Here is a 20,618-nt window from a genome sequence, read left to right as displayed (position 1 = left end):
TGATGGAGGACTCCAACGTTCCCTGCCTGCTGCTGCTGGCCTCTGAGCTTGCAGTTTGAAACATTGTTACAAATATAGAAGCTAAACAAAACCCCAGAAACCTGCTGTCAGCCAGCTGGGAACTCAGAGCTGGAGTTGAAACAGTGTTTCGATTATAGAACCCAAACAAACCAGATACCTGCTTTCAGCAGCTGAGGCCTAAGAGCTGGAGCCAAGCCTCAGAGCTAAAGCTGGCCCAGAATAAAAAAAGAAAAAGAAAAAAAGGAGCGATTGGGACCTTTAGTCACCCGCCAGCCTGAAAACAGCCCTCAGCCCCTCACCCAGACTGGCCGGGCACCCCAGTGGGGACCCCCACCCTGAAGGGTGTGTGACCAGCTGCAAACAGCCATCATCCCCTCATCCAGGCTGGCCAGGCACCCCAGTGGGGACCCCCACCCTGATCCGGGACATCCTTCAGGGCAAATCAGCCGGCCCCCACCCATGCACCAGGCCTCTATCCTATATAGTAAAAGGGTAATATGCCTCCCAGCACCGGGATCAGCGGAGCCACGAGGCCTCCCGGCACCGGGATCAGTGTGACAGGGGGCAGTGCCCAAACCCCCTGATCGCCCTGTGGCTCTGTGTGTGACAGGGGCAGGGCCACAACCTCCCTATACGCCCTACTCTGTTCATGACAGGGGAAGGCGCCCCAACCCCCTGATCAGCCCTGCTCTGTGCCTGATAGGGGGGAGCTCCCCAACCCCCTGATCGCCCTGTGGCTCTGTGTGTGACAGGGTGCGGCGCCCCAACCCCCCCCCCCCACCCCCCGCCGGGCCCTGTCCTGTGTGTGACGGGGTAGAGCCATAACCTCCCCATCGGCTCTGCCCTGAGTGTGAGAGTGGCGGTGCCCCAACCCCCCCACCCCCATGGGCCCTGCTCTGTGTGTGATGGAGTAGAGTCATAACCTCCCCATTGTCCCTGCCTTCAGTGTGACAGGGTGTGGCGCCCCAACCCCCTGATCCGCCCTGCTCCATGTGTGATAGGGGGCGGTACCCCAACTCCCCTATTGGCCCTACTCTGTGCGTGACGGGGGGGAGCTCCCCAACCCCTGATCGACCCTGCTCTGTGCGTTACAGGGTACGGAGCATGAACCCCCCTGATGGGCCCTGCTCTGTGAGTGACAGGGGGCAGCTCACCAACCCCCTGATTGGCCCTGCTCTGTGCATGACAGGGGGTGGTACTGCAACCTCCCCACCGACCCTGCCTTGAGTGTGACAGGGGGCGGTGCCCCAACCCTCCAATTGGCCCTACCCTGAGTGTGACTGGGGGTGGCACTGCAACCTCCCGATCCGCCCTGCTCTGTGCACAGGGGCTGGCACCCTAACTCCCCAATCAGCTGTGCTCTGAGCCCGACCAGGGGCTGCGCCTAGGGATCGGGCCTGCCCTCTGCCACCCAGGAGCAGGCCTAAGCCGGCAGGTCATTATCTCCCGAGGGGTCCCAGACTGCGAGAGGACACAGGCTGGGCTGAGGGACCCCCCCCCCCCCCGAGTGCACAAATTTTTGTGCACTGGGCCTCTAGTTAGCTAATAAAGCAGATTTTCCTTTGAGTGCATTAAATGGGGGAAATTCTCTGGATGCGATTGGAAATAAATGGAAATTATAAAAAGTAAATTTGAAAATAATTCAGAATTGGCTTATGATCCTACAAACATTTTATTCTTATTTTGGTTTGAATGACAATTCTTTTAAGATTATGGTTAGGGGTAAGAGGAGAGAGAAGAGTACTAATGTTTAGTGTGGTTTTTTATAAAATATATTTTTTAAATGTTTGAATGTAATTTATTGTTTTTAATTCTTTATTGTTTAAAGTATTACATATGAATCCTTTTTCCCCCATTGACTTCTCCCTGCTCATTCCCACCCCCCCACCCCCGCCAGCAGATGCCCCTCCCCCCCTACTGACTGTGTCCATGAATTAGGCTCATATGCAATGCATACAAGTCCTTTGGTTTATCTCTCTCCCTCTCCTCCCCCGCTCCCCACCTTTCCTCTGAGGTTGGATGGTCTGTTAGGTGCTTCTATGCCTCTTGGTCTATTTTAGTTCATCAGTTAATGTTGTTTATTATATTCCACATATGAGTGAGATCATGTGATGTTTATCTTTCTCCAACTGACTTATTTTGCTTAGCATAATCCTCTCCAGGTCCATCCATGCTCTTAGAAATGGTATGACTTCTTTCTTTTTTATAGAAGTGTAGTATTCCATTGTATAGATGTACCATAGTTTTTTAATTCATTCATTTTCTGATGGGCACTTAGGCTGTTTCCAAATCTTAGCTATTGTAAATTGTGCTGGTATGAACATAGGGGTGCACATATCCTTTCTGATTATTATTTCTGGTTTCTTGGGATATATTCCTAGAAGTGGGATTACTGGGTCGAAAAATTAAAATATTTTTTGTGATGGATATATAAGTGGTTTTTCTTGAGATGTGTGTGGAATGGGGGAAAGCATTAGAGCCCCGCCCCCCTTCTCCCCACCATTCCTTCACCTGTGACAGTGGATGTCCTATTTAACATCTATGCACTTAGGGACCCCACTAGCAAAATGTGGACTGGCTCTCTTGGGATTGTTGTCAAGCTCAGTGAGATGATAGATGAAGGTGCTTTGAAAACTATAAATACTGTGATGTGGTGAACTGTTGTAATTGCCATGAAAGAAAATTGCATGAGAAGGCAAAGGTCTGATCATTTGTTGCAATTTTCTCAGATTTGGAGAGGAATTATAATGATTTTATATATTATGTGCTGTATAAAACTAGTAATTTTATTACATAGTGAGATGACTATACTTTATATATATATATATATATTTTCTTTCTAGTCAAAGAAAACATTACAACATATCATAAGGGTACCTGATAAATTTAGAGCAATAAACCTTATAGTTTAGAAAGAGATGATATTTCTGAGTACTAGACAATTTTCATTAGCTCTTAGCATCAACTACTTCATATGTATATACATCATATATATATATATATATATATATATATATATATATATATATATATACACACACACATATCTATATACTAGAGGCCTGGTGCATGAAATTTGTGAACTGGGAGGGGGGGTTGTCCCTCAGCCCAGCCTGCACCCTCTCCAATCTGGGACCCCTTGGGGAATTTCAGACTGCTGGTTTAAACTAGCACTCGGACATCCCTCTCACAATCCAGGACTGCTGGCTCCCAACCACTCACCTGCCTGCCTGCCTGATTGCCTCTAACCACTTCTGCCAGCCAGCCTGATCACCCCCTAACCACTCCCCTGCCAGCCTGATCGACACCTACCTGCTTCCCTGCCAGCCCAATTGCCCCCAACTGCCCCCCCCTGCTGGCCTGGTTGCCCACAGCTGCCCTCCCCTGCCAGCCATCTTATGGTGGCCATCTTGGGCCCACATGGGAGCGGCCATCTTGTGCAGGGTCATGATGGTCAATTTGCATATTACCTCTTTATTATATAGGATATGTTATTAATGGTTATAAAATGTAAGGTCTTGGGGCCACATCTAGCCTGGCCTACATCAGTGGGAACAAAATGAACCTTGGAAGTGAAGGGGCCTGTAGATCTGTCTGCTCGCCTATTGATCTGCTGGGTGAATTCTGCTGATTCAGCTGGTGAGGGACATGTCCCCTCCTGTGTTCAGCTCTCCCTGTGTGGCTCACTGATGTTTTAAGCCCAAGAAAGAGTCAATGTCCCGGACAGAGAAGACCTGGCTTCTGTCAAGGGTGGTTAGTGACCAAGTTCCTTATAAATGGAGGGCGGGCAATATTGCCCAGATAATTAAGACACATGAAGAAATTTTTTTGAGGAAAAATACTTTTCTATTAACCTAAATAGAACTAGAGTTGCTATTTTCAAAGTTCAGATCTGTAAGAGCATTCTTCTAGAATCTGCACTCCCCCTCCACCCCCTCTTTTGGGGGCCTGGATAGATAATCTGAGGAACAAATGCCTTTCCACATCTTGGGTTTTATTATCATATCAGATCCATGCATAACTAATAAAAAGCATGTAGCTTTGAATAGTGGCAACTCGGCTTTCCTCTCTTGTTTATTTAGTTTATAACCATCATATTTGGCTGTTTTATGCTTTTAATTTTTATTTCTAGTGCAAGAAGATTGAAGTGCACACACAGATTGCTACATCATTTAGCTGCTACTGTAGTCATTCAGTATTTCACCTTTGCCAATATTTGTGCTTGTCTGAGCCTCGTATTTGAGGCTGGGATCCTGAATTATGGATGAGCAGACAGACTGCAATGCGGGGTTTCATTTGATCTTAAGAGTAATGACTGTTTTCTGTAACTTTCATCACTTTAAATACAACCTTAAAAGCAAATACCGGACAAAAAGTATAATACAGGGGTATTCAAATGTTAAAAGCAAATAATTAGTATATACATTTTCTGCTCTTAACGACTATGGGGATCAATTTAGCAGGTGGCTTGTGGAGACACTTTCCTTTATAGCTACACCTAAAAAAAATAAATGTCTACTCTAAACTCTTCAGGTTTTCAATTTCTTGAAATTAATGATAAGAGTTTAGCCTCTTTGTAAATTTTCATAGTGCTTCTAACACAATGTTTACTTAATAAAATTTGTTGGCTGACTTTTATTACATTCATTTTTTCATTTGAAGATAATCTACTTTAAGGATTTTTAAGTAATGTATCCATGTTGACTATTGTAAAATAAGGGGCATCAATGCAGTCTTATAGAGCAGATGGTAAATACCAGAGGAGATTCAAATGGTCAGGCTCAGGTGTCATACAGAGGTCAATTCAATTAAAAAGTTGGAGAACTGACTACAAGGTCAAACTTTGATTTTTAAAACTTGTGAGTAAATTCAAAGAGAAACAAATGAGAAAAAAAATAAACATTTACTCTTGGAGACATGCCTATTAAACTCTCTAACTCCAAAAAATAATCGTGGCCTCCTTCTAAAATATTTAAATGTTTTTGGTTTACTATGATATTTTTCATAAATCCATTACACTGTGAAAGAAAACCTCAGAGTACCAAAAATGTTGACTGAAAAATAGAATAAACAATAATAAATAAATGATGAAAATGCAATTTTCTTTTAATTTAATATTAAATAAGCGTGGGAAAAGGGATAGTTTCCCATCTTGTGAAGATTCTAATTTTTTTATAGTTCCTTGAGAGATGAAGTTTTATACTTTATTACTCTGAGTTAATCCCTCTCCTTATTAAGTCACAAAGCAATGACAAAAATCCATTTATTGTATTAAGGCTGAAATTCTCCTTTTGGTTTAATTTCTTTCCACAATGAATGTTGTATGATCTTATCTTGAATTTAAATAGAATACAATTTTCAGCATATAACGATGAGCATTTCTTTATATTTTGGAACATAGGTTAAATAAATAGTTGATGAATAAATGGATCAATTGTGCCCCCCTAAATTAATGAATTGAAAATAAAATTGGTCAAGGCATGTAAAGGCAAAGAAAGAAACCAGTTAAATTGGATCCTACTTTGAAGAGATTTTTTTTTCCTGAATTTTTAAAATCAAAATTAGTTTTTGACCATCAAATTACTTCAAGGACACATATTCCACCTGAATGGGTGACTGTGTTAACCTCTCAGGCCTGTGTGTTGTTTTTGTAACTATAATGCTTTCAATCCTAAAGGTCTGTTACATTAACCTCTCAGGTGTGTGTGTTGTTTTTGTAACTAGAATGCTTTCAATCCTAAAGGTCTGTTACATTTCCATATTACTTTTTTCATATTACTTTTTAATGTATTAAAGAGCTCACATTTGTCTAATGCCCTGTTCTCCAAGTCCTTCTGTTTGCAGAGCCATATTATCCATTATGCAATATGCTGGACAAAGTGCCTGAGGCCTTCTGGATCTTCAAGGGTCTGCAAAAATATTGGCTGTCAAACAGAAAAGGAAACTGCTAAGTCCAAATTAACAAACATTTACAAATACTAAAATTATGTCAATTAGTCACATGTAAATCAAGTCAATTCAAAAATTACATATGTATACATGTATTTCATATGGGGTATGGGTTCCCTTTGTTGCACTTGATACAGTGTGGGGCAGGCCTTTAAAAGTGGGAGGGTCTAGGGCTTACAAAGAAAAGAGAAAGCATTCCCACGCATTGCCTCCAAATTAATTACTTTTAGCAGACACTTTAATTTTGTTTCTCCCATGGTAAACACCTTCCTTGACTCTTGACATCTCCATGAAAATCCCACCTTCTTGGCTCGGCTTCCCTATTCTAACTCCATCGTATTAGTTGTCCAGCATTTGTCTCCTCTAGCTCCAACCAGATATCTGCCAAATGGCACGACTTGCAATATCCTGAAGGTGCCCTGACTCTTCTGTTTCCTCCTGGAGCACTTCCAGGACTACGCTCTATTGACTGCTTCTAAAACTCAACTTATCTTCAAGGCCAAACTCAAGGCCCATCTCCAAAGCTTCCTCAACAAAAGCTTTCTCAGGGATAAAATCAGAAATTCTCTCTTCTCTGTCTAAATTCCTTTAGCACTTGTAGCACTGTTATGCAATCTGACATTGCTGTGCATTATGTGACATCGCCGTGTCTAATCCACCCGCTCAAGTACAGAGTGGCAGAAATTGGGTCAAATTCACATCAGTGCCCTGCACATTGACCAACATGCTACACTTCCTAATGGGGATGCTTCATAAGTATTTGTTAAGTGACTGTCATATATTTAATATCATATAGATAGTCAATGGTAGAAACAGGGAGACCAGGAGAGAGGTAAGTTTGGTAAGAGAGGTAAGAGTGACTTGGACTAGATTTTAAATAGTGGCAAGGGATAGAAGTGGTAAAAATCTAGATATATGTTTTAAAGTAAAACCAGAATAATTTGCTGATGGACAGGGTGTGGGGTGTGAGAGAGAGGGATGGAAGTTGTCCCCTCATTTCTCATTTTGAAGTGAGGAAAAACGAAAGACTGTTGGGGAATATATTGAGAAGGAAAATCAAGGGGCTGTTTGTTGGTGTTTGATTTTGTTTTGTCCATGTTATATTTTAGATGCCTGATGACATCCAAACGTCCAAGAAGGTAGTCAAGTCTATATGACTATAGAGATCAAGGGAGAGGGCACAGCTGGAGGAAACATCTGGGAATCATAAGCACACAGAAAGTCTTTAAGGCTATGGACTTGGCTGACATCACCCAGGGAACAAGGACAGAAAGAAAAGAGGGGAGGTTTGAGAAGCAGAGCATCCAACACTAGGGGTGGAAGCGTGAGGAGAGAGCGTCCCACATGTGAGGCTGAGGAGCTGCAGCCTAGGTGGGAAAAAGGAGAGAGAAGGGAGATCTGGAACCCAAGGGAAGAAGGGGTTCAAGGAGGAATGATAAATTGTATTAATGCTAATGTTTTCATATGTTCATGTTTCTAAAGGTTTATAGTATGTAAGTATCACATATATATAAATAAATAAATAGCAGGCCTGAGTAGGTGCAAGTACATGCGTATATAGTTCAAAATCATTTGGGGAAGAATGAAAGGATAGTCTCGTGCATTGCCAATAAAGAGTTGCAAGGTTACCTGACCGGTGTGGCTCAGTGGTTGAGTGTCGACCTATGAATCAGGAGGTCAGGGCATTTGCCTGGACTGTGAGCTCCATTCCTAGTGTGGGGTGAGCAGGAGGCAGCTGATCAATGATTCTCTCTTATCATTGATGTTTCTATCTCTCCCTCCCTCTCCCTTCCCTCTCTAAAATCAATTAAAAATATATTTTTAAATATATTTTTATTGATTAAATATATATATATATTGATTTTAGAGAGGAAGGAAGAGGGATGGAGAGATAGAAACATCAATGATGAGAGAGAATCATTGATCAGCTGCCTCCTACACGCCCCCCACTGGGGATCGAGCCCGCAACCCAGGCATGTGCCCTTGGCCGGAATTGAACCTGGGACCCTTCAGTCCACAGGCTGATGCTCTATCCACTGAGCCAAACTGGCTAGGGCAAAAAATATGTATTTTTAAAGTGGAGTATTTGTCTTCACTTAACTCTTTAAAAGAAGAGTTGCAAAGTTCTTGGAAGTTACTTGGATAAGAGCAGTATCTTAAGAATTTATTACATATAATTCTGTACTTTCTGTAGAGCCCAATCAAAAATGTATCCTAAGGATAAAGGCCTCTCACTCAGGCCCCGATCAATTCTTCATTCTTGTGGAGTTGGGATCCATCGCTGTGACCTGACAGATGGCCCTCCTGAGAATGGTGCTCCCAGTGATGTCATTTGACACATGTGTGTGACTTGCATCTCCGTGCCTTCCTTCCTCGTGCACTTCTTTCCCTCATAAATCTTCACTTGCACCCCTTGACATTATTATTAGATTCTTTTCACACAACAAAGTAATACTTACGGGAAATCTTTATGGAGTCGGTGTCATCTATTTTCATTGCTTTGATCTGTGTTTAATTAGGTCACAGTTTCTAGAAAGGAAATGGGAAGTATGACAGTAGAGGTGTTTGGATACCTGAAATATTGAGGACTCTGGATTTCCTCTCCATCAAGACTATTATTGGACCCTTCTCAAAAGTACTATAACTGGAAAACTACATTTGCATTTAGGAAAATCTTTCACTGAGCTGGTAGCTATTTAACCCTTTTTATGTTGAGTCAAACCTGAGGCCTTGGATTAGCCTCTGTAAGAGGGATGAAGACCACACAGGTGCCCATGAACTTCAGAGTCCCAGTAATGTGTAATTCAGGCTAATATTCACCTATAATGGGAAAAAATACTAGACTTTAAATTTCATGTGATATATCCCTCATGTACCTTAAGAACCTTAGAAAACCAATTCACATCCCAGGTTATTATTTTTCTCCTTTGTTTTATTTCTATTTGTGGCTGATGAGAATATTGAAACATCTTTTTTTGTGGCATTCATATCTAAATACATAGCTCCTGAATTTTGTATGATGTTCTGTAATTTTAATTAAGCACTTATTAATCATAGGTATTCAGTTATGTACTTGTTTACATAGTTAAGAAGTCATCATGTAAGAATATATATGCAGCTTTACCATATTGCTAAGGATGGGCAAATTATAATTTCCTATTTGTTTCTACTCAAATAAATGAATGGAACATTCTGGGAGAAAAATAAATTGGCTGCTGCCTCAAGCAGAGTCAGGGTCAAGTGATTTATATAAGATTTTGAAATCCTTGGATATAATAAAAGTTTGCTTCAGTATTTTTAAAATGGTTTCTATGGTAACATGTTCTTTTTCCCCCATTGTTCACAATGACCTCTTGGATTAAAAACAAACAATTCCTTCCTCTACTGATATTAATCTTTCATGTTTAGTAAACACTGGTCTCCACCCACGTTTAAAAAATATATTTACCACGAATTGTACAACTGTCCTCCATTCTTTTGCTTCCTTTCTCCTCAAATGTCACCAACATCGTTCAAGTGGCACTTTGAATCCCTTTTATCTATTTATGCTTTTATTATACTGTTGACTTTTTTACTGAATTGGGGAGAATTTTGTGATTTCCAAGGACTTATCTTATGGGGTTTCTTTTGTTGTTGTTGATGATGTACTTCTATTTTATGAGCCATACATTCATTTTGCCAAGAAATACATTAATTACATATTCATAGCCTACATCTTCAGCTTCTTTACTTTTCTGAGGATTCTCACAGATTATCTCATTTTATCCAATTGTGGTTGATGTAATTATTTCTTCAATATTGAACAGAAAAATGTGGAATATTTGCCCAGAAACCTGGGAGTTAAAACTAGCCTGTACCCTCAATATTGTAAGGAGTGATCTTTCAAAATAGAACTCCCACTGTATTCCCTTTTCCTGTCACAGTGACTCATCCTAACCTTCAAGATAAACTCATTATGCAAAAAGGATTTTTATTATCTCGCTCCTATTAATCTTCCTTCCCAATCACCCTTCCTAGAGTATGGTGTTCCAGTTTTAGTTCCCCCAATCTGACTTTGATCTCACTTCCCCTTCTTTGCACGCTCCGGCCCCTAGGCCCCACCCCTGCCCTTTCTCTTTTATTTACCTGGGCTTCTACTCAGGCTCCAGGAAACATTGTGTTCTCTGCGAAGCCTTTCCCAGCATCACCGGCCACACTGAAAGGCCCCCTCCTTTGCACTTTATTTCAACATGCTTCTATTAAAGTATTAATTACATCAGTCTGTAGTGGTTGGTTTGTTTTCCTGTGTGTCCTATTAGGATCTTGAGGGCAAAGGTCTTGTCTTATTCAACTTTGGATGTCCAGTACTGACTGAACAAAAACCTGACATTTAGTTGGTGCTCAGGTCATGCAGTCGTGTATTCTGACATTTAACAAGTATTTTTGGAGCATCTGTGTCCAAGTCCTCTGACTACAGATATAAACATGATTGATATGCAGAGTTGCCATCCTCCTGGGGCTGTAGTCTACTGGAGGGAGATGATAATTAACAAGGAGTTTATGAACTGGGTGATAGATATGATGATGGGTAAATATAAGTTGGATGAATAAATCAAATTTCCACAAAAACATGCAGTTGTAATTAAGTAAATTGACCAAGATAGCAGACCATTCAATGGTCTAAATTATTTTCATGAATTCTTTTACTCTGCCTGAGTTGAAAACACCTTACCTTTAAAAGCCCAGATCCCACCCAGCTAGTATGGCTTAGTGGTTGAACATTGACCTATGAACCAGAAGGTCACGGTTCGATTTCCGGTCAGGGCACATGCCAGGGTTGTGGGTTCGATCTCCATTGTGGGATGTGCAGGAGGCAGCCAATCAATGATTCTCTCTCATCATTGATATTTCACTCTCTCTCTCTCCCTCTCTGAAATTAAAAAAACACACGTATGCATATATTTTTTACAAAGGCCCAGATCCTTAGTTTTATATGGGATAGTTGTTTAGATTGGAAGAGGACTTACACTTCATAATTTAATGTTCTTATTTTGCATTGAAATACAGTTCTGTAGCAGTGAAGTGAAAAGCCAAGGTTAAAGGTGGATATTTGAGGAACTACAATCTCTGAGAGAATTGAAGTCTAACTTGATATTCATGCATTAGTGCATGTTCCTTCAAGGCTATTCTTTTGTGTATTTGCTAATGATCTCTGGATAATTATGGGTGTGAGGCAAGATTGGCTACATAATTTTCAGGGCCAACTACGAAGTGAAAATATGAGCCCCTTGTTTAGTACTTGTGAAGGGTAATTAACATGCAGCAGAGCCTTCGGCCAGGTGTGGGGCCCATCTGAGCGCAGCGCCATGTGCAATACTCAAGTCAGACACTTTTAGTTCTGCTCTGACTTGAAAAGTCAGCACTGGCAGGAGATGAGACTTTTGAGGACTTGGGCCCCTGAGGACTTTAGGGCCATCCCAAAAAAGAAATTAAGAGGTGGGAAACGGTGAAAAGGCAAAGAAGCCAAACGTCTAAGAGAGCCCATAGCTATTTCAAATTGTATCTGGAATCAATGTTGCATAAAAGCAAGCAAGAGGAGGGTTCTTGCCATCCTCATGTCAACACTCCCCTGACCAGAGCACTAAGCTAGACCTTGAATGCTGGAAGCCATTAGTCAACGGCCCCAGGAGTTCAGTACCAGGGAGCTTGGGAGTCTGCCCATCACATACCACCTATCTTCCTGGGTTCAAAATAACTTACCCCAAAAGTAAATTCATGGCCACTGGGTCTCATACAGTAATATTCTTTCTGGGTCTCATTCAATAAGAAACAGGTATTCTGAAGTCATTTTGCATTCAAATGTTGGTAGTTTTTAATTTACATATTTATAGTAGGTAGATACCTATGTATAAAGAATGCATGTTAAAAACTAATATAAAGCATGTTTAAATCAGACTGGAAACATGCTAATACAAATAGCACTCTTTAACACTTTCTATTTGGTTTTACATCTGTTTTCTAAGAAATACGTGAGTCTCACTTTTGTGAAAACAATGGTTCATTTTCTAAATAATAACTTTCACCACTGTAATAATAATCAGACAAACAATGAAGAAATGTTATTTCTGATATGTTTAAAGGTTTGTTTATTTTCTTCTGCTGCTACTTTGTACTTTTAAAACAATAGTTTTGTGATGTTGCCTCTTGAAGATACTTTTATAACTTTACTATGATGATAGCAATGGTCACATAAAACTTCACTAAATATCTATAAATATTTGGAAGCAAGCTAGTTATATTAAAAATCCAACTTTGGCTATTTAGTATTACCCGTAAAAAGATCTGCATTTTTTTAGATTTTCTAGTTGACACAATGATTGAAATCTAAGTGTCCCGAAAGACTTAGAGAATCCCACAGTTTTTTAGGAAAAAAATCTTAAAGATCAACTTGCCTAAGTCTGATTTTTTAAAATGAGGATTTAGAGTAAATGATTAAAGATGAAATGACCTGTACAAAGTCACGTATTTAGTTAAGGCAAAATAAAACTAAAACCTAGGATTATATGAAATTGTATGGAATTTTTCCTCATGGTAAAATTATATGGCTCATTCATAAGCATTTACTTCTTAGCTCTGTTTTGAGTTGAAAAGCAAGGTTGATATTTGGTGTGTGCTTAGTTCATATAAAATTATGTACTTTGTATTTACCTCAAATTAGAGCACTTATTACAAATAATTGGAGCTGTTGAGGGCAGAGCCAATGTCTTTTTCAAAAGCAAAATATGGTAAATGTTCACTGAATATTTGTTGAATGGATATTAGATTTGTAAATTTACCTTCTTCAGTGTGCCTTTGAAGAGAGGTAGAGATATAAAGATGAGCTCCAGAGAGAGAGAGAAAGAGAGAGATTTAGCTCATCACATTTTAACTGCTTCAGCAGAACTATTGTGAAATTTTCTCTATAGGTATTGCTAACTTGCTGTAGTCACTTGAACTAGTAAATCGTAACTATTAGGCTGTAGCTTAAAATATAAGGCCGTTGCCTGGCCAGTGTGGCTCAGTGGTTGAGCGTTGATCTATGAACCAGGAGGTCATGGATTGATTCCCAGTCAGGTCACATACCAGGGTTGCAGGCTCAATCCAAATAGGGGTTGCGCAGGAGGCAGCCGATCGATGATTCTCTGTCATCATTGATGTTTCCATCTCTCATTCCCTCTCCATTCCTTTCTGAAATCAATAAAAATATGTTTTTAATAAACATATATACATATGTATACTTCCAGAGCATATGTGTGTGTGTGTGTGTGTGTGTGTGTGTGTATCACTGTTCTCAAGGACTCTTTTTCTTCTGAAATCTTTGCCATACAAATGGCTAGTTTCTTTGCATTTGTGTGATCTGTTGTTTGTGAAATGCAGAATAAGTGGCAGTTCAGCAGATATTTTATCTCTACAATAAATATAAATTGAACGTCTCCTATGTTCCAGAGATAACAGTATAAAACATACAGGAGCTAGCTCTGAAACTGACCATCGTGTCCTGACCCTTCATAGCTAGTGACCAGGTTGGAACCAAGATTGAAGAACTTTGCAATGAATCCCTGGACAGGGGACAGAACATGCTCTGGAAGTGCGTTGAGATTCCTCCTGAGCTCATGGCAGGCAGCCCCAGGCATCTCCCTGGCTACTGCTGAGCTGGTGCTCTGGCTTGGGCACTGGCCCTTCCTCACATCCATTCTCAGGCCAGGTTTTAGGAACTAGGCCACATTCTGACAGAACTGCCCATGAGCTCCCCACTCTGCCACACCCCAGATGAGCCCTTGGGTTGCAGACAACAAGCATGGCTCCTCCTCTCTAAGCATCGCCAAGCCACAGACAATGAAGATGGAGGGTTGAGGAATGCTCACATCCTTCCCACAGTGCATCTGTGGTAACGTTAACCCATTTGTCATTCTGCTAGGGAAAGTGGCTTTGTTCCATGTCTAAGACATCTGGGAATAATAATTGTTAATTACTACTTTTCTGAACTTCATGTTTTAACTTTAGTTTGGGTAAGGTATCAACTAATTTAATAGCATACTCTGCTCATTGTAGTTAAAACCAAGCATTACTCTAGTCAACATATATAACTCCAATAATAATTACTTTAACATTTTATTTATTTAGTTAGTTTTAGTTATTATTATTTTTAAGTATACTTTTATTGATTTCAGAGAGGAAGGGAGAGGGAGAGAGAGAGAAACATCAATGATGAGAATCATGGATCAACTGCCTCCTGCACACCCCCTACTGGGGATCGAGCCTGCAACTCAGGCATGTGCCCTTGACTGGACTCAAACCTGGGACCTTACAGTCTGCAGGCTGATGCTCTGTCCACTGAGCCAAACTGGGTAGGGTAAAAAAAAAAAATTAAACTAGTAAAAGCCCCAAGCCTTAATTGCAATCACAAAATTTCCTTTAAACATCTGCATTTAGAAAAGTAAAATTGTTCTTATGTCTTATATTCTGAACGATAAAAAGAGCTATGTGTAGTTTTAACCTATAATCAGTTTTAATTGGCTCAGTTATTGATGTTTTAAAAATAGAATTTTATAAGGTAATGTTGAACCAGTCTTGATTGCAGACCGCAGGAAGGAAGTGCTGTATGCGTTTCTTCTTGGCAGAGTTGCTTGTACCAGCTACATGTTAATGTGAGCTTTTATATGTTGGATAAAGAAAATTATTTCCTGTTATCCAAAATAGCTTCTAATGAGGGTCCGGTTATTGATGCAGAACTTTTAGACACTCCCTTTAGGTTTCAAGGACAACCGGTGCATTGAAGTCCCAAGCATCTTTTGTTTCTGGTTTAAGAGAGGAAACATGAATCCTTTTCTCTACTTCTTCATTGCTAGTTATCTATTTAATAATTTAACATAGAAAATGTGATGCCTAGAACATGTAGAGATTATATCATGTTTTTAGCCACGTGGGCTAAAAGAAGTAAGTCCAAATGGAAAATGGATAAGCTTTCTGTACTTTATTTTTGTTTTTTAAATCCTTACCCGAGGATATATTTATTGATTTTTAGAGAGAGAGAGAGAAAATGAGAGAGAGAAACATCAATGTGAGAGAGAAACATTGGTTCATTGCCTCCCGTATGTGCCCACACTGGTATCGTACCCTGACTGGGAATCAAACCCGAAACCTCTTTGGTGTTCAGGACATCACTCCAACCAACTGAGCCAGCCACTTGGGAAGCTTTCTGTACTTTAAGAAAAACTATCCCTCCAAACTATAGTGATGATTTTAGCATTCTGTCAGTGAGATAAAACAAAAATATATTACATGGGTCTCTAAAATGTTCCCCACATGTAAATAGCTTAATTTTCCAAGGTTATCTAAATAATATGTTTCTTAAAGTTCAAGCAACTTAGGAAGTTATATAGCGATAATCTCTCCAATACCACACATAAATAGATAAGAAGGATAGATAACAATAGATAGATACATACATAGGTAGATACATAGATAGGTAGATATTATTTTAGTGGATATCTTGCCGAGTTAGTACACGTTTCCCATTGCTATGGAATATTTTCAGAGGAAGTTGCTAAACTTTTTCTTCACATATGATTACACTAGCTAACCTGGAAAGAGAGCAGCTCTCCTGCCATCCACATCTGACTTGAAAGGGCACTTGGAAAGGAGATTTATGTCAGGAGCCGATGCCTCCTTTCTTTTGATTCCCATGGGGCTAAAGGCAGAGCATCAGTAACATGTCATTTAAAAAGACACAAACATTTTTGCAACATAACACCACCTGTGTTATAATAAAGCTGAATTTAGTCCTCAGATTGCAGAATATACCATTGAGAACAAGGAGGCAAGCCAAAACATATCTCCAGCTCCAATGTCATATATAGGCAACTGGCTTTTCTTTTCCTGTCTCTTGAATCACCCAGACAGCTGTCTCAGCTCGCATTTCCATGCTGTGAGTGGGAGTGAAAAGCTGTGAGAAGTCATGAAAATAATAAGGGCCAAGACGCCGAAGTCTTGCCTCATGTGCCCGGCCATGATTGCCAGCATTTCACCTGCACAGTAGTTACATTAGTCTGAAATACACAGATCCTCTGCCCTGGCCGGCCCCTGCTGCTGCCCCTTCCTTCTGACCTGTCTCATATTTACTCCCAGTTTGTTCCTCGGCTCATGGTTAGTGGCCACAAAAGGGACACCTCTCCCACTAAGTTAGCTCTTAGAGTAGGACTGGGTCTTTCCCTCCCTCCCTCCATTCCTTCCATACTTCTCTCTCTCTCCTCTCTCTCTCTCCCTCTCCCCCCCTCTCTCTCTCTCTCAACTATGTAAAACTTGACAGGTATTAATAAAAAAATAAAACAACTCTGGGTTGGGTTTCAGATCACGAGACATCTTTATATCCTACTTGTTCCAGAAAGGATTGAAAATAACAAAAATATATACAACCAGATGCTGTCTGTTTTTAAATGAGGAAGTGAATAACTTAGGCTGGAAGAAAGTGTAGTGCTAATTAACATGCCTTCATTCTTCACTTCGATCCAAGTTTCACTCACACTGAGGGCTGAAGGAACTGGGAAGGTGGAGGAGTGGAGAGTGGGGAAGAGCCACTGAGCTCCTTATCCCTAAGCTGTGGAGCACCAGCCTTTGGCATCTATTGAGGGGACATAAGCACTGGACCAAAATGAGTGGGAATCAAGGGGCAAGACAATCCAGGACAAGGAGTCTCTGGGTGGATAAACTGAGGCGGCAGGTGAACGCAGATGTTTCCAAAGCATCTGTAGCCTTTTGCACACAGCCCGTGACTGACCGTAAGGGGGCCAGTATGGAATCAGTAAGGAACAGACATGCCTCACTCTTCTTTTAGATGTTTTCACATTGCCTAATGCTTAGATTCATCATATGAACTGTTTCTCTCGGTGCTGTTTAAATTCCATTCCTACTGAAACTATTACTAAGTCTACTGACTCTCAAATCATTTCATGATTTGTAACCTTTCCTATGGGTGTCGAAGGTGACCCTCTGCCCATGGCCTGAACTTCATTTTTGCTCTTGTAGCCATTCAGCAGGGCTGTATCCTGCCTGGAACCTTTAAGGAAAGGAAAGAAATTATATCCTTATCCTGCTATGGTTTTGTCATTGGCTTAGGCAGCCATCTTCCACTTGCTTCATTTGCCCCTACCAGAGGTCTCAATGCATTGGTGGTTGAAAGTCAACCTTAACCTATTGGTTTGTCTAAAATGCATTGATTATCCCATGGTTTAGGATGAATACCCAGTTTATTCAGGTAACTCTGTGCCTAGTTGAGTCTACTATTGTCCATGGTCTTGACAAATGGCACCATCATCCATAAATAGTGTCTCTAGATTACAGCAAATGCTTTAGGCATTGAACTCCCTGAACTTCTACTGACATTCCTGCTTTTTGTATAAACAAGTGCTCCCTAGCTTAGTGTAAATTATTAGAATACTAGAGGCCCGTTGCAGGAAGATTGCTGCAAGAATAGGGCTTCCTGTAGCCATAGTGAAGCAGAGAAGGGAGCGAAACCCGCTGAGGTGGGCTTTGCTCCCACCTCCGCCGCACCGCTTGCTTCCCTCCCACCTCCGTCACCCCGCTTGCTTCTCTGCAGCTTCGCTCCCTTCTGCAGCGCTTGGCTTCCTTCTACGTTGTCTTCAGTCTTCGCTCTGCGCCTGCGTATGCAAATTAACCGCCATCCTTGTTGGGTTAATTTGCATACTCATCTGATTGGCTGGTGGGTGTAGTGGAGTGACACCAATTTGCATGTTTCTCTTTTATTAGAGTAGATACCCTATATTCAATTGAATGAACAAGGTTTCCTCACCTTAGACCACCTCAAACCACCTCAGATCAACAATGCCATTCCCATTTCCAAGTTCTCTTTGGTGTCTTAGATCTGGAAGGTGATCTTCGGAGATTGTCTTATTATAGGCTTGCTATTGTAATACAGTACAAATGCATGAGAAGAATCATAGCATAGTTTTATCAAGAAGAGAGAAAAACTATTTCTTATACCCTTACTGGGCATATAGATCCTTATTGAAATACCATTTTTACCATGACTATAGTTAAGTAAGAGCTTTTAAATTTCACAGTGCATAAATTCATATTTAAAATTTCTGAGAACTACACAAATTACAAATTTTTCTTTATGAAATAAAGAACCATCTAGAGGAAAACTTCCTCCAGTGATTCCAACTCCTTCCCATCTCTGAGTTTCTCTAAACATCAAGAATTTAGATTGCCTGAGGGCAAAGCCAAGAAGAAAGAGGAAATGGATCCTAGGAGAGGGAGCTAAAAGACTGTCATTACTTAGAAGAAAAATACAGAGGCAGATTTTCAACAGATCCATTTGTTTCTTTTTTGAATTATGTGCCAGCAAAATAACACCTTTGCTATAAGGGAGAAAAGTTACCATAGCTTCTACCTGGTCATGAACCATCCTAAAATTCTGCATCCAATTCTCTGTATAAAATAAAAGAGACACAAAAGACATTTTTGTTTGTTGTTGTTGTTGTTTAATTAAGAAACATTTTTATCATAATTATCACCATTTACTAGCCCTTTAAATAAAAATTATTACATAGATGGTGCATTTTATACTCCTGTGTCTAAAAGAAAGCTATACAAAGGTGAGATCTGTTTGGACTATCATTTCCTTCTTACCTAGGTAGTGACAGCTGTTCCTTGTGGCCTCGCCATCTGTTGTCTTGTTTTGTCACCTCGTCTATGGTTTTTTGCCAAACCAAATCTATTCTCTTATTGTTAAACTGTTTATTTTTGTTACTATATGTGAAGTTCCAGGGCTTGTCAAATGCTACTACATTTAATATATCGTCCAGTCCTGGCTCATACTAATGGGTTTTGCTGGCTTTTGCTGCTACTTGCTGAATCTTTTCAAATAAATGACAGAATCTTTTCAAGTCCCATGTTATTTTGGGGTTCAACCCAGCTAGTTAGTTACTCTTCATCATCATAATAGTTCTTGTATCTCCACTTACCTTGTCTTCCACTTCTTACCAATGAGATATCATTCCACGTATTTAACACTCATCCGTTTACTAGTGGCACCTTATTAGAGTGCCTGCGTGGATCTTCTACGCTATAGGACAGATAGACAGTTGCACACTTGCCATTGCTTTTTTAAGATAAGCACACGGTAACAGATATAGTGGTGTAAACAAAATATTATCTCTGAATACACTTGATTTAAGTGAGCATACCAATGGATTTTAATTTTTACCATAGACAAGCAGTAGAAATTTAGTTATAGAAATGATCAGTTTTATAATCACTAGTTTGGGATTCTTACTAAAGAAATTGACCTAAGTCACGCAACTTTTTGTACTTTATTCATTTTTATCTGCAAATTAAGAGAAAAACATTGAAGTATCTGGTCATGGTAGATAATGTCCAGAGCCCTAATTCCAAGATGCATGATGCATGTCATCTGATGTTTACAAATAAATTTACCTCCATGTGCTTAATGCAAAAACCTCATGTTGCTGAAAACTCAAATGTCTGTTGGTTTATTAAAATATCTGCAGCCTCCCAGAGTAGTGCATTTAAATAAAATCTGTCACTTTATTTCAATTCAATAAAAATCCTCCATGACTTGTTCCTTTAGGAACCAACGATTTTTTTAATTTTACTTTTTTTTAGTTCTTTAATCTGAGTGTCACCCATGGAGGATTGCTGAGATGTCAAGAGAGGGAAGTAGGAGGAGTTCCAGAAAGCCTGTGGTTGTATGATAACCTAATGATATCAGATAAGAAGATCCAAATAGGATTGAAAAAAAAAAATCTTCCTCTGTATTCCAAGCACTTATGAGAGCAATCTTCAGTGATATTTTCCTCAGCAGGCTCGTAGAGCATTTATTAGTGAGTAGGTTCTCCAGTCAAAAACATATGACAATTTGAGAGTTTCATAAGGGCGTGGACGTAGTGCTTTAAATAAATTCAGAATAATGATTTTTCTTTCCTGTGAATTTTTACTATTGAAATTATTGAAGAAATGGTAAACTTTCCTGGACTGTGTTGCTTATTTATAAATGCCAGATGAACATTTAAAATCACATCCCTATGTTGGCACTCTTTTTTGTTTTGAATATGATGAAAGACAGAGAAGAGCCCTCTGATCTCTTACAAAAGAGAATGACATCATTTGAAATTACTAATTATTCTGCCCTTCTCTGTGACACAGATGAACAGCAGCAGAACATCTGGGTTAACAAAGACCAGCTAGATGAGAAATAATACTACTTATTATGTCATAAAATGCTCTTGTAGGTCAGTGTATCATCTGTCCGAAATAGACAAAGTGTTGAATGAGTATGTATATGTTACTGTCACTCAGCCTATTGGATTCTCTTCCTGCATAACAAAAGCAGATTTACTCAGACTCCTGGAAGCCATTATTAACTATCAATAGTGATGAATAATTGCCACATTTTTTTTCCTTTTGTGATCTATAAATAGTAAGCTTTCTTTTAACTCTACAAATTAAGAGTATACAATGTCCAAATTAAGAGTATGCTGTTTTATTTTGAAAATCCTGAAGCTGAAACCATATTTATTTTAGGAAGATATTGCTAACAGACCATTGAGTTTGTGAAAAAATGTCCAATGAGATTTAAGTAATTGAAT

General features: G+C 39.9%; 1 protein-coding gene across 1 annotated transcript in view; it reads left to right on the top strand.

Moving 5' to 3' along the window:
• The window catches only part of SYNE1 (spectrin repeat containing nuclear envelope protein 1), a 387,878-nt gene that overhangs the window by 9,240 nt on the left and 358,020 nt on the right, over positions 1-20,618 (top strand). The window lies entirely within an intron of this gene.

The sequence above is a fragment of the Myotis nattereri genome (assembly GCF_964212035.1).
Source record: "Myotis nattereri genome assembly, chromosome: 6".
Lineage (NCBI taxonomy): Eukaryota > Metazoa > Chordata > Mammalia > Chiroptera > Vespertilionidae > Myotis > Myotis nattereri.
This window is presented reverse-complemented; position numbering and strand designations above follow the sequence as displayed.